Source organism: Trachurus japonicus, chromosome 1, assembly GCF_045865225.1.
Source record: "Trachurus japonicus isolate A0001 chromosome 1, Traja_1.0".
NCBI classification, from domain to species: domain Eukaryota; kingdom Metazoa; phylum Chordata; class Actinopteri; order Carangiformes; family Carangidae; genus Trachurus; species Trachurus japonicus.
This window is the reverse complement of record NC_140907.1, coordinates 18,306,201-18,321,321: the sequence shown is the minus strand read 5'-3', so window position 1 is coordinate 18,321,321 and position 15,121 is coordinate 18,306,201. Positions and strand designations below refer to the sequence as shown.

At 42.0% G+C, this 15,121-nt stretch overlaps 1 protein-coding gene across 14 annotated transcripts in view; it reads right to left on the bottom strand.

Moving 5' to 3' along the window:
- The window catches only part of rbm47 (RNA binding motif protein 47), a 30,985-nt gene extending 18,626 nt beyond the window's left edge, over nt 1-12,359 (bottom strand). For 6 of the 14 annotated variants that reach the window (XM_085778054.1, XM_085778086.1, XM_085778118.1 and 3 more), the window contains exons 1-2: nt 10,874-11,132; nt 10,120-10,288 (exon numbers count right to left, since the gene is read on the bottom strand). The gene's annotated coding sequence lies outside the window, so the exon portion shown is untranslated. Of the gene's footprint in view, nt 1-10,119; nt 10,343-10,873; nt 11,133-12,030 lie in introns of those variants that run through there. The other 8 variants (XM_085778119.1, XM_085778111.1, XM_085778125.1 and 5 more) reach the window with 4 other exon arrangements.
- Nucleotides 12,360-15,121: the final 2,762 nt, after the last annotated feature.

Below are 15,121 nucleotides of genomic sequence, written 5' to 3'. Positions count from 1 at the left end.
ACGTCTGTGCTCTTTGAACAATTGACAACACATCATCCTACTGACTAGATAAAAACATTTTAAAGGTTAATGAAAGGTCAAAGTTCATCAGACTTACATTACAGATGTCACTACTATCCAGAGAATGACTCTGTTTCAACAAACAAATATCCTCAGGTAGCCTACTATATAAGGAAAAGAAGAGTTCCCGCACACATGGCCAACTTGCAGAATTTATTATGCAACGTTTCGGTACTAGACCTTTTTCAAGCAAAACTACGTCATTTTGCTTGAAAAAGGTCCATTACCGAAACGTTGCATAATAAATTCTGCAAGTTGGCCATGTGTGCGGGAACTCTTCTTTTTCTAATTTGGACTTAATTGTCACCCTCCGACGCACCTGCCTAAGAAATAGATGTGCGAAGATTTTTGTTTTTTCTGAGCCTACTATATAAGAAAACAAGAAAAATCAAAGTACTTAAAGCAGAGCCTAGAAAATCACTTATAGGCTACAATGGGAAGAGATTGCTTCAGCGCTCAAATCATTTTAGCATAAACTTGCTGGGAGCTGAAATTGACAGATTTTTTTTCTGTGACTGTTGAAGCTCCAGTGGCGTTGTAATCGTTGTATTTTATTAGCAACTAGTCTACTTTCTCAAGCGCAAACACGTTGTGCTCCACAAGCTAGTGTGTCTGAAAAATACATTACACATATGTGGAACGAGCGAAGCCTGCAAACTACTTCAGGCAGGAAACTTGAGCTGCACTGCTTTAGTCACGTGAGTCACGCCTCACACAACCATACACACCCCAGCATGCACCTGCAGGATCCCGGGGGGGTTAAGATATATCCTCATCACTCACATGTATATTTGATGAAACCTTATTCAGGGAGTGATGAGGCGGAGCCAAGACGCCAAACTCTAAATGTATAAAGTAACTCAATATATACTGAAGCTGCAATAAACATTTGAAATGTGTGTTTTCTATCTGAACCGACTTTGCCACAGTGGTCTCCTCCAGACAAATCCAGCTTCTATGACCTTTCACTTTAACAGAGTGATTGGGATTTTATTTCAGCAGTTGGTTTCTGCAGGTGGCAACACACTGATGGATATATTGAAAATACAGAGAATACATTGTCACATTCCTGCCATATTTGACATAAACACAGAGTGAGTCAGAGAGAATAGGAAGGAGACCACACTGACAATGTGTGGAAGTGTACATAACCTTAAGCAACCCCTAAAGAGAACAGGGCCTATACTCTTATCAGAGTATGGGTGCCGTTCTACTCTAGCTTAAGTGTGTGTATGAGTGTGTTTGTGTACGCAAATGCCATTGCACAAGTGACACATTAACCAATGACTCTGTTAATGAAGGACATGCAATCACTGATTCTCGCCTTTTTGGCAACACACACACACACACACGTACACACACACACACACACACACACACACACACACACACACACACACACACACACACGTACACACACACACACACACACACACACACACACACACACACACACACACACACACACACACACACACAGTGTGTAGGATATGTAGATAGTCAGTTCAAAGTTTACAGATGGAGAGATCTCCTCCAACAGGGTGTAAAAAGGTGTGAGGGCTGTATACAACCATAAACCTATTTTAAAAGGTCAGGACAGTGTGATTCAAGCAGATGACTTTATTACCACCACACTGAATCACACAAACACAAGTCAAGTCAAGACAAGTTTATTTCCCTAACCCTAATTTCACATACAATTTCTCAAAAGCCTTCACGCGCTAACATCAGCAGTACCAGCTCCAATGTAGCACTATAGAGGTATACGCACATCAGTATGTCAGTAGTAATTAAAAACACAATCCAACAACGGGAATCTTGTAAAAAAAAAAATTAATAAATAAAAAATCACAAAAAGCAGCCCAAGAAGTGCGTCCATTGAAAATTTCCACCCAGATACAGAAACCAAAAAAGCACAAAGTCGTGCATTGAACAGGAGATAGACATCAGCCCGGTGGGGGTAGACGTGGGGGAACTGGCCCTGCAGGTCTGCTATGAATCTATACACAACTATATAAGAAGTCAAACACAAACAGCTTTCCAACGGTCTCGAGGACAGACTGGAGCCTGAAGAGTAGTCTGTTTTGTTTGTGTGTCCTGTCTTGTTGCCGACTAAACAGAGAGTAACGCACATATTAAGTTGATAATACAAAACTACCAAATCTATGTTAACATCAGCTGATATTGGGTAATTGCAGATTCACTGCCTTGCTGTGCATGTTGGCACATTTAGAAATCCTACATATGAACAAAAATGTATTTAATTAATTAATTCCAGCAATTAGTCAGAAGTTGATATTGGCAGCATTCATATTTAAAGGGACAACGAGGAGTTTTGGAAAAGCGAAGCGTTTTCACACTACATTTATGAGCCTCCACGCGCACCGTACATTTCTTTGACCAGGCGCAAGACGGACTCATGTTTTCATTCATCAAGAATTAAAGTCAGAGGTTCAAAGAGGTTCACATACCGTAGTCCCGACCATAAACGGCGATGCGGCTGCGTTATTCTCATGATTCGCAACGAAGGAAACGCTGGTCGGCTCGACCAGCATTTCCGCCACCACTAATAATAACAAAATAACGATAGAGACAGAACGATATATTTATCGAAAATGGGCCCATTAACAAGTGTGGGTAGCGGAGATTCATCCACATCAACGTGAGACTTTTTTAGAACCGAATAGAAACTCCTCGTTGTCCCTTTAACTTTTCTCATGGTCGTTTTATAATGTTTATTGTTGAAAATGGGCTGTTGTCTTTTCTTTACTGTTATCTACAAAAAGTAAGGCCAATGTCCTCGTCATACAATGTTTTAATGTAAGAATGATAATGAGTGATTGTTATCTGATTATAATTCATCAAATGTTTTGATATTAGTGTTAGTCGGGGTGATATGCACATCCACATATTCATGCACATAAACACACATTCACCATTTATTGTGCGTCAGTCTCCATTTGGCCTTTGAAACTTGGTGATTAGGATTTAGGTCATGAAAACATCTATGCTGTGCATGCTGTTGTTAATGGTTTATAACTGTGTGACTACTACATTTTTTAATTATCTCTGGCAGATTTGCTGTCTATCATTATGTCATCTGACACAACTGTCAGCATCTGTTTTGGCAGTAATGCTGAGTGTTAAGAGGTTCAGAGTTGTGTTGTATGTAAACTTCACTGACTGTTAATGCAAACATAAACATCAGAGAAAGACAGGTCTCAACTCAACACAGTGCTTGTCAGTCAAGAAATAAACATCCAACAGGCAGCAGATTACACCCTCATCAGCAATACATCAGACATGAGCATGTGTGCACGTGTGTGTCTCTGGTTGGTGCCCGTCTGCGTCTTTTGAACACATGCATTCACCTCTGTATCGTTTGTGAATGGAAAATTACACAAGTACTTATTCTACATCTAGTATAACATTAAATAATAGAAAATGGACAATAGGCCCTTCAAGATTTTGAGCCCTAAGAAAACTGTAACTGAAACAAAACAAACCATGAGCATTTTCATTTCCACAGACAGAAAAGTGAAACTGAATTTATTGATGTGACCTGAAAATTAGATCAAACAAAACTCGGGTTTAGAAATATGTAAAAAGAATTAAGAATCAATGCTGACTCTAATGTCACTGCTTCTACAATGTTTTGTTTGTTTGTTTGTTTTAACTTTTCAAACCATTTCATGATTAAAATATCAATGTCAACTAAATACTTTTATCAGTCAGAGAATAAACACTAAAAACCAACATATAAAGACCAAAAAAATGATCTAAACTGGTTCCTAATATTCAAAAGTCCCAACACTGCCGAGTGTCACACACATGTATGAATACACGACATGCAGATAACAGTGTGTATGTGTTTGTGTATGTGTATGTGTGTGCGTTGAAAGTGTAAAAATGGTGCTTTGCTTAAAAATCCTTAGTGAGTTGGATTTCATATCTGACTGTAATGTAACACTTCCTCATTCACCTCACATCCTGCAACCACTGTTAACCAATCACAGTGTCCCACTTATGATTAACAAAAATGACTCAGCACAAAAAGACAGCCTGTCTTTCCTGCTGCCACACACACACACACACACACACACACACACACACACACACACACACACACACACACACACACACACACACAGGATCCGACATTAAAGTCTGACATTTTTTTTCTTCCATCCTGATGAAAGAAGTTTCCCCTTTTGCCTAGAATTTGGTCAGCTGACAACCCAGTCATGTGGTTTGTCACTAGCCAATGGCAGAGCAGGAACATTGTGTGTTTAGGTGCTACAATCACCGCCAAGGTCAAGGAGACAAGGAAGGAGAGAGAAAGAGGAAGAGAGTCTGAAGAAAAGGAGATAGAAAACTTGAAAACAGCATTGTCGTTATGACTTATAACCACAGTGAAGCCACTTATTATCTGGCCAGTGACCTGTAACCACTGTAACGTCAACACGTGTGACTCTCCTCACACCCAGAAACTATCATGTGATGGTGTGTAAGCACAATGTGGATGAAAATACCAGATCCTGGTGACATCTGAGCAGATATGAGTTGAGTTGTTTTTTTTTTGTTTTGTTTTTTACAGCTTATGTCTAATGTCAGCTAGATAAAACCACATTTTAACTACAGTTTGCAAACCGCTTTCTTGAAAATGAACGAAAAAGTGACAAAGGACAAAGCTTTCCACTTTTGGATGCAGGAAGTAGCTTACTGTACATGGCATACATCGATACTATAAGTTTTTTTGTTTTTCCATTTAGGGAAATCTGACAAATTTGATTTGATACGAGTTCGACCAGACCACGTAACAGAGTTATTGTCCTGGGTGCAGAGGTGAGACCACAGCTCTCACACTCTCTCTTTTTATTTGTCCACATTAGGTTGTTTATTTGTGAGTGTAACAGCAACAGCCACTAAACACTTGTCTGGACTGGTGCATGTAAAGCAACTCATGGCCTCAGTCCACCATGTTCACCATTGTACTACAACTTAAAACTGTCTAATCATTGGAGTGCAACTTAATTGAGTGCACAGACATTTTATCTTCTAGCAATCTTAAACCCATAATTTTCACCATCCTTGTTTCCTGGAATGACATATTGTTCTTTCAGACCCACACCCACACACACACACAGACGTTTAGAAAAATGAGAAGGGAGGTAAAGCAGGTAGATGGAGCTGAATGTAAGGCTGCTGGATAACTCCAGCTTACGCCCCCTAAATACAGAGTCCCTACAGTAGACTCACAAAGGCCAAACTGGTAAAAAGTGTCACGCACACTGCAACAAAACACAAAAAAGAAAGGAAAAAAACCATCCTGGGAAACCAAAATGCTTTGGTCCACCTGGTCACCTGCTCTCACACTGAAACTACCTGTGAAACAAAAGAGGGAACTGGACTGAGAGAATATAGGAGAGAGGGGAGATGTGTAAAGGATAGATGAGAGAGAGAGAGAGAGAGAGAGAGAGAGAGAGAGAGAGAGGGATGAGCCTGATCATCTGTACATGCAAGTGTGTGTGTGTGTGTGTGTGTGTGTGTGTGTGTGTGTGTGTGTGTGTGTGTGTGTGTGTGTGTGTGAGTGTGAGCATGCCTACTCTGTGCCATTTTGTGAATGGGTTCACAGAGTCAGTCTCGGCCCATGGAACATTCCATTCTAGAAGGGTGGGGGGCAGAGTAGATGTGTGTGTTTGCATGCAAGTGTGTGTGTGTGTGTGTGTGTCTGTTCATGTGTGTATGTTTTCTAATGCTTTCACCCAATGCCTCTCTCTCTCTCTCTCTCTCTCTCTCTCTCTCTCTCTCAATTTTTTCAAATAAGTCGAAGCAACCTTTTTTGTCAAGTGACCGTGTATCTTACTTCTCTATTTTACAGTGCGTGTGTCTTATCATGAGCTGTAATGCAGTGCCGGTAGTTTCTGTCCCCTTCACCTACCGCACTCGCCACCACACACTCACTCCACCATCCACATTAGCTTGCCTTCCCAGCCAGAATCAAATCACCCACTGCACACACACCTTGTCTCTTGGCCTGCTGTCCAGACAACTAGCCCATTGTTTGTAGCAACAGGTATGCAGAGAAGAGTCCGTTTCAGAACGGAGCAACTAGATGCTTGTGTGTTCATGTGTGTATGTGTGTGTGTGTGTGTGTGGGTAAGTTACCTGTATGGGCATTAAAATAGTTGCTATAGTCACTGCTATTGTTCCTCCTGTCCATGAAGGCATCACTTCCCTAAAGCTACTGTAATGTAAGTGTCCTGATTCTGTGCACAAAGTGCATGCACCGTAGGAACGACTCGTTTCACAACTCAACTGTTACAAACAACAAAACAATGCAAAGTTCTGTTTGAAGGCAACCATATCATTTATGCCTTTGTTCACACTCAATCTAACCCTGAAAAAAGAAAAAGTCCATCCAGTTAAAGGAGTGAACAGGCGGAGGAAGAAACTCACAGTGAAATGAAGCATAATAACAGCATTAGTGTATGAGCAGGTCGGAGGACGGAGGAGAGAAGGAGGGAGGCGGGGAGGAGAGGAGGAGAGGATGCAGGGTTCAGCAGTGTCACCACACTGGAGGGGGGGGGGGGTTACATGGAGGTTAAAGGTTGACCAGCAGAAGGCGGGGGAGTGAGGAGACAAGGCGGGGGGGTGGGGGAGTGTTGATCCAGCCTCCATACTGTGTGGATGTCACCTGTTTACACACTCAACAGTGTGTGTCGGTCCTGCCACGTTCTCAGAAGAGACGGTTGCACAATGTCTCATCTCGTGAGCTCGCTCTATTATCTCTTTGTGATTTCTCTGTTAGGTTTTTGTATTGGCTCAATCCTTTTGGACAATTTTGGTTAAATGTATTAAGGTTTTGGAATATTTGTCATCTTTTACACCTCCTCTTCAACACAATGTAGGTGTGTGTGTGCGCTCACAGTGTAACAAAATGATATGTATACTCTATTACTCGGGACAATCCCTGTGAACATTTTTCACTGGAACTACTTTACGCTGAAGAAATAAGTGCTATTTCTGTTCTCCTGAGCAAGATTAGGTCCAGTCAACAAAAGCACTTGTTGTGTCCCATGCTTTAAATCACTCAATCGCTTTTTCTGTATTAAACCAAGTGCTACGATGGCAAACACCCAATAATTACTAGATTTAATACAACCTCGTTTGGATTGACCTCAAGTTAAATGCATGAGTTTCAAATTAGTAGCATATAATAATATTTTCAAGGACACTGTATTGTGCTTGTTGGTTTCATTTTTCGCCAGCAAAGTTGTAGCTACCGGTAGTCAGTTTCTACTAATTTGTTGTGCTAGTGAAAATGTATCTCAAAACCTGGACAAATGACTGTTGTTCTCCAGAACGAAGGTGGATAGGCAGTCGGACAGTGTTTTTTTTTTAAATACAAGTAAACCTGCTACGGTGTTGAGTTTCATCCTAGTACAGTATTTGTGCAGCTTTTCTGGTTTAACAGCCTCAAACTGGGAAGATCACAGGTGTGTTTACGGCCTCTGTGTCTGAGAGACGTTAGAGCAAGAAAGGGGTGAATTCTTTCCCATTGAAGAGAAAAGATAGCTTAGCAGGTGTTAGCGGGTTGGTTTTTTGACCAATGAAAGAAGGACGTAAGTGAAAAAGCCCTCTAGTGGCCACATGGAGTGGAGCGAGAAGCCTTCCTGTCAAAAGTTTCCACTGGTCTGAGTTGTCTGTCTTTTAACGCTCATGTCTCCCCTGCACTTGCGCTCAAATTGAAATTGTTCACATTTCTTCCATCACTATCCCATCCCTTTCTTTCTTTCTACCTGTATATATGCGACCCTCATTTTTACCTGTTTTAACCTCCTCTTGTCTCACTGCTGTTCAGTGTCTGGGCCGACCAGAGGGGAGCTGAAGAGGGAGGTGCACAGAGGAAGAATGTGGCCATTGTGCTTTCCAGGTATGTGTGTATGTGTGTGTGACAAACAGAAAGAGGGAGAGAGGAGAGAGAGAGAGAGAGGGTGATCAGATCTTGTTACAGGTGTTTCATAAACAACACAATAGTGCTAACAGGTTCTCTCTCTCTCTCTCTGCTGCTTTACTCTGCAGCTTTAGGTTTCTGCTTCAGTGTTGGTGGATTAATCTTATGGCTTTGTCACACACACACACACACACACTAGACTGAATCTGTGCTTCCCCATCATGAGCATGAGGTGGTCATGTGACAGTCATGTGACATATACTATGTGTGTGTGTGTGTGTGTGTGTGTGTGTGTGTAACTCAGTGCTATTCAAGCTGTTTCTCTTCCTTTTACAATTTTAAAACTTCCTGCTTTAAAAAGAATCATTTTAACTTTGGGCCAAATGAAGAAATAAAGGAGAGCTTTTATTATCTTTGCTTTCTGTTGCCTTGGGTTTCTACAATGTTTGTCTGTCTTCCTGAAACTAGAGCCGGCACAAACACAATACCACTAAGGTCACGCTAGAAAAAGAAAAGTCTAGATGTAAAATCTCGCCTGGGATGTCTGTCTGTCCCTTTTCTTTAGTCGTGGAATGTGATACAGTCGTTTGAGAGATAATCATCATTCTGAAAAATGGTTCACCTCCTGAACCTGCTTGCACAATCGGTAATGAACGCAAAGCCACTGTGAGACAAACACACAGAGGCAGACACTCAAGTCAATTTGAATCATTATCACACACATACTAGCCATTTAACTGGTATCTATTTTTAGGTTTTGGTAATTTGCATGAGGCAGTTTTAAAGAAACCATGTGTCATCACTTCATCAGGTCTGACCAGCACACACACCTTCACACGCCTTAAACCTGCGGGAGAATTTACTGTACTCACAAGGAAGCCTGTCGTCTGTTGAGATGGACGCCACACACACACCCACACACGCACGTATACAGTCTTAGTCTTAACAGTAAGTTAGAAAGAGAAACTATAACTCTGATCTCATGTTACAGCCCCTCCAAGTTGTCAGCATCCCTCAGCACCTGCACATTTATCATACAGTGTTACTAATTCTCTCTGAAATAGATGTTTTCTTATACTATTCGAAGTGTAAATCATATTGTAGAGATCATATCAAAAAAGAAGGGTCATCATCATGTAATATAGACATGGAGAGTCTCCAGACTACAGGTGAATAAGTGTGAATCTTGTAAACAGGGCCGTATAGGGGAGAAAGATGATGACAATTCTAGGGGCCCAGCGCCCAGTGGGGCCCACAAAAACCCCAGTAGTCTAATCTTTGTATGACTGATTTATTCTGCATAAGACCCTGACTAATACTCATAGTAATGCTGCCTTAGCATCAAAACAAAGTAGGATAAATAAAAAATGATAATACGTACGTAGTCTAAGAAAACAAAAATGGAAAAGTTAGGGGGTAGGGGGCCACTTTAGTATTCTTTAAGGGGGGCCAGAATTCCTAGCAACGGCCCTGCTTGTAAATGTAATCGCATAATCACGTAAACGACTGTGAGGAGTCTCAGAGCTGAGTGACAGAGAGACTCACACACACCTATAGCTACTGGAAATGCACACAAATGGAGATAATGGTCACGTGAATCCACACGTACACACACACACACACACACACACACACGACTAAATCTAGTTTGTATAAGAGCAGGCCACCCAAGGCTAGCTGGCACCCTGCTCAACCAGTTTTTGAGACACACACACACACACACACACACAGGCGACTATAGACAAGACAGCAACTAATCGCACACACACACATCCTCACAAAAAATAAACAGCCGACGAGTCCCCGTCGCACAACCTTGTAGTGAAGGTTACAGCAGTCAGCTGGGTCAGAGTGAACACTGGACCAGCTGAAGAAATGTCCTTCCAGATACCCACTGTGTGTGTGTGTGTATGTGTGTGTGTGTGTGTGTGTGTATGTGTGTGTGTGCGTGTGTGTGCGTGTGTCCAAAGTCCTCCAGATGAGAAAACACATCACGTCCCTCAACCAGCCTTGTTGCAGAACTGTTACAACGTCAAGATTGAAATAAGAAACAGGCAGAGAGGACAGAAAAAGTGACACGTGAGGAGTTGAGCGCAGCCAACCTGTAGGATGATGGGATGTGTCGTCGCTGTCGGTTCTTCTGCTGCTGCCGTTCAAAAGCAATGGTCCAGCTCGTCACTTTCTCATCTTCCCTTCTTCCACTCCTCTTCACCGGCGCTCGTCTGTCAGGTTCTCTCTGGCCTCTCCTCTGCTGTCAAGGCGTCCTCCTTTCTTCAATGACAGGTCCCCCCCCCAAAGCAACAATCAGTATCTTCACACACACATCTAACAATCACAGTACACACACACACGCAGACGCGCAGAGAGAGAGAGAGGACAAGTCAGAGTTTCTGTTCTCCTTTTGGTGTTTTTTTGGATTCTGACTCAGATCCTCTGTGTTTGTCCTCTCCTCTGCTCTCAGTCACGACAGCACTTGTAGACGCAACAGCAGGAGACAAGAGGAGGGGTGGTGGTAGTGTGTGTGTAGGGGTGGGGGGGGGCACAAGGTCTTGAAGTGGAGGAGAGGGCAGAAGGTGGTGGAGTGGAGTTGAAGGAAAGAGCAAGAGAGAGAGAGAGAGAGAGAGAGAGACAGGGAGTGGGGGGTGTGGGGCAGTGGTAATTAGTGAGTCGGTACCTGACTCTCACTGACATAAGCCCCACATTCCTCAGAACCGAGAAAGGGTGGTGGGTGGGGAGAAAAGGGGAAGAAAGAAGTTCTGAAAACACACACCAACACCACACTAATGATCCCATGAAACACATCAGAGAAAAAAAACCTGCCTCATCCACAAAGAAACAAAAACATGTCGTCCTTACAGCACACCGCAGCTGACGAGTCATTCAAGTCAAGGTTGCATGATGGTAAATGAAGCTGCTGCTGCTGCTGCTGCTGGAGCTGGAGCTGGAGCTGGAGCTGGAGCTGGATGGCGTCCGTCACCTTAAGTCTCCGAACACTTTATCTCTTGTTCAGGTATTTAGTCTTCTCTTCCGCCTCCTTTCATTTCAGAAAATCTCTCTCTCAATCTTTCTCTCCATCTGTCCGTCTCTCTCTCTCTCTCTCTCTCTTGAACTGTGTATGGTGTACACACTGCCTTCTCCTAAAACTCACCAAACCAGAATCTGACTGCCCAAACCCCCAACACACCTCCTCTCTGCCTCCCTCCCTCCTCCTCCCTCCCTCCCTCCTATCATTCCGGATGGGAAATGCTATCCTCCTGTGGCCCTGGCCAATCTGTGTGTGTGTGTGTTCGTGTGTGTGTGTGTGTAAAAAACAGACGAACCTGAATCATAGCAGCCAGAGCAGCATTCCTCTAAAGGAGTTTCCTGCACACCTAGTCCAAAGCCTCACACCACATGATCCCATAATGATCCCTGATGATGACCACACACCAGCCAGCCTGCACTCATTCACAAACATATATACACCCCTTGAGGTCATGATGACACGCTGTCTTCATGTTATAATGACGTGCACGCTGCGCAGCACTGATCCCCCTGTAATGACATCTCTCAGTAATAACAACTCACTCTCGTCCTCTCAGGTTTCCCGTGTTGAACCGTCAGCATCAGGATGACACACTGACTTCTGAGGGGGAAAGCTGAAACTTTAAATGTCTAATATAAACACCGTCTTGCTTTTGTTAAATAGGACTCCTGCTGTAAACCTGAAGTGAAAGTAAAACAGTGAGGACAACCAAAACTATACTGGCTCAACTGGTGTCTCTTATTCTCCACCTTCATATTTCTTTCCCACCCCACCCCACTCTTTATTCCCTTTCAGTTTTGGCAATATCATACTTGTTTGATCATGTAGAGAGGTTTCAACACTCCAGACCTCCAGCATCCACCTCTAATTCAACACGTGTGTGTGTGTGTGTGTGTGTGTGTGTGTGTGTGTGTGTGTGTGTGTGTGTGTGTGTGTGTGTGTGTGTGTGTGTGTGTGGGTGTTTCTGTGTAAATATGTGTTTGCCTACCTGAATTCCTTGTAGAATTTGTCCTAGGTGGGGCTAAGGTACTTCCTTCTTCCTGATCTCAGGTGCGTGGCGAGTGCGACGTCTTTGTGACAGCCAGTTGTCATGGAAACAATGAGAGACAAAGAGGGAGAGACAGAGAGTGAGAGGGAGAGAAAGAGAGAGAGAGAGAGAGAGAGAGAGAGAGCTGTGCTGAACAGTAACAACAGCGGTCAACCAACTGACACTCTGAGGACAGAAGAGAGAAGTGAGGAAGCTAGATTTCTGTTTAGAGTAACAACACACACACACACACACACACACACATACACACACACACACACATACATACAGATAAAGTCCCTGCACACACACACCCGGTAGGGAACTTGCCTGTGTGTGTGTGTGTGTGTATAGGAAACTGAGATTGAGTCAGACGTGCTCACACAGAGAAATAACGTTTCAACACAGCAGCTGAACTCTGGTAGGGAGGAGGCCGGGGCCGTTGGACGTGTTGCTCAATACATTTGACTTTAATGCTTACTTAACAGATCTCACAGGCCCCTGGATGAAGTGTGCAAATGCAGACTCATTTGTAACATTAAGTTAAATCGCTATAACCGTACGACAACAGGCCGGCTGCAGAGTTCAGAGATGATATTTAGCAAGTACATCACAGAAAACATTTATCTTTAAAAGCACCAGTCTAAGTAGTTTATCGGTATTTAGTCATCATTACTGTGTGTACAACACACAGTATCTACACAGTATCCGATGTTTTTTGCTAATTTACAATAAATAAAATTCACTTCTTGTCTGTTTTCCAAATACACTACAGAGTGTGTGTCTGCTAGATTTCATCCATTTCTGTCCAGTGCAAAAATCCACTTGCAGAGACTTGCTGAAGTCAGGTAATCCATCAAAGTGCAAACTGTGCCTTCGGCTTTTAAATTAATTGTTACAAGTTAATATTGTGTAGACTTTGGAAAGCTGTTTGCATCACCCAATAAATGACTAGTGACAGTATAATAACTTTGACATGATAATTGTAGTAGTATCTTAAAAACAACGCATCCTTTGAACAGCACTCACAAGTGTGTAATGTGCCAATATGGTGTCAGTGTCATGGTTGAATAAAAAAGTTTAATGGTGACATGAGATGTTTTATTTAGTCTGTAATTATATCCAATAAGATAATAATAGTATAATAAAGGGAGGTACAGTAACAGTGTGAGTTAGTCAGAGTTTCTTTTAAATTAACCAGCAAAAGGATTTTCTTTATTTTAATGTCTTTACCTTGCTTATATTTGGTGCTTTGATTGTGATATATAAAAGTAACAATCCAACTTTCTTGATACCAAGAAATAGATCAAATTGAAATCTTTATTAAAATCAAATCAATACTCTAGTCAAATATACGGCGTATTTTGTCCTTTATCACACTGTCTTGTGTTGATACAACATGTTGTGTCATGGAATAATTCAGGAAGGGATCATTCACAAACCAGCAGCCTATGAGCTACAGAGACGAGGGCGGTTTGACTCAGTGGAAAGGGCAGAGTTGTTCAAACTTTTATGATGGCTTTATTGGCTGGAGTTTCTGTATGCAGCTCGGTACACAGTTTAAGGTCACCAATAAAGATATACACAGTTCACCAGGAGGCAAAAGCACTGAGATTTTTCTGTAGAGTTGAGAAGAGAAAACTGTTTTTTGGACATTTTTAGGGTCTTTTAAGTGATATGAAACACAACATGGAAAATAATCTATATAAACCTAGCTGGAAATTAGTTTGACTTATACAACAATAAAGGAACTGGAACTGCTATGAGTAATATCTTAAAACAAACCAGAGTTAATGGATAATTCAGCTTTATTACTGTATAAGACCTTAACTATTATCTATAGTTTCTTTTGATTTTTGCCAAAATCATATAAATCAAAGTAACTGCTGAGATGTTGAAACATGGCACCATTGATACAACCATGTTACTACAACCACTGTGTCTTTGATGGCTGAGGAACTGCTCCACTGTGGCAAGTACAGTAGGTCAGAAAGAATGATTAGTAACTACGGGAGCCCTTAGAAAACAAACAAACAAACAAACAAAACACATGCAAAGACATTAATGTCACATTGTGTTGGAAATGTTTCTGGGTATAACAAAAAGTGACAGACTCTGGTGCATTTTAATTCAGTGCTTCTAGAAGTTGAGCAGTTGTCCATCTGTTAGTGGTATTTGATAATAAGGTGAAATTTTGGTTTAGTATAAAGTCAATACCACATGATTCTCACATCATTGCAAAGATGTACTCTCACTTGCGTCTGTCACTTTTTTTGTGTCCCGGACACTTCTGTTGTGTTACTTTTGCAGCTTGTTTGTGTTTTTGCAGGTGTTGTGAGTACTGTATTTGTAGCACATCTGTCAAATTGATAAAATTGTTTTGGGAATATGTAGCACGTTTGTGTGTATGTGTTTTCAGTTTGTTGAGTCCCCAGGGCCACCGTAGGAAACAGCTAACAAGGCTCTGTCCAAAGTTACCAATGCCTCTAATTGTTACTAATTAACATGTTATATCTCATTCATTTAATACATGCAGAAATGGAAATGGAAAACATTGTTGTCACCAGCTGTTTCCCTGCTTCTCCACAGCCGCCAGCTATACCTTAACATTTACCACACAGTGTTGTCAATCTTCTCATCTGTGTCTAAGCAAAAGAGGGAACCGATATCTTCTCAAATATTCAACACCTCCTTTGATAGTTAAGTAAATATGAAAAACTAGTTAGATAAGGACTACATTGTAATGAACTGGAATTATCCATTAATGACAGAGACATTAACGTTTAGCTGGAGACCTGCAGACGTGCACATGCTGTCTTTTCATGCGGTGTAAACAAAAGTAGACTCTGCCCACAATAAGCGGCTCAGACCCTGCCCTGGTTGCTGCACAATAGAAAGAGAGACTTGAGACACACAGAGCAGAGATTCCCAGGAAAACAGTCCAAACTGATACTCCACATGCCTGACAATGACACAAAAAGGAGATGGGGCAGTGTTATCTATTCACTTGTAACAAGTGGGTCCAATCGAGCCATCACACACACTGTAAGGA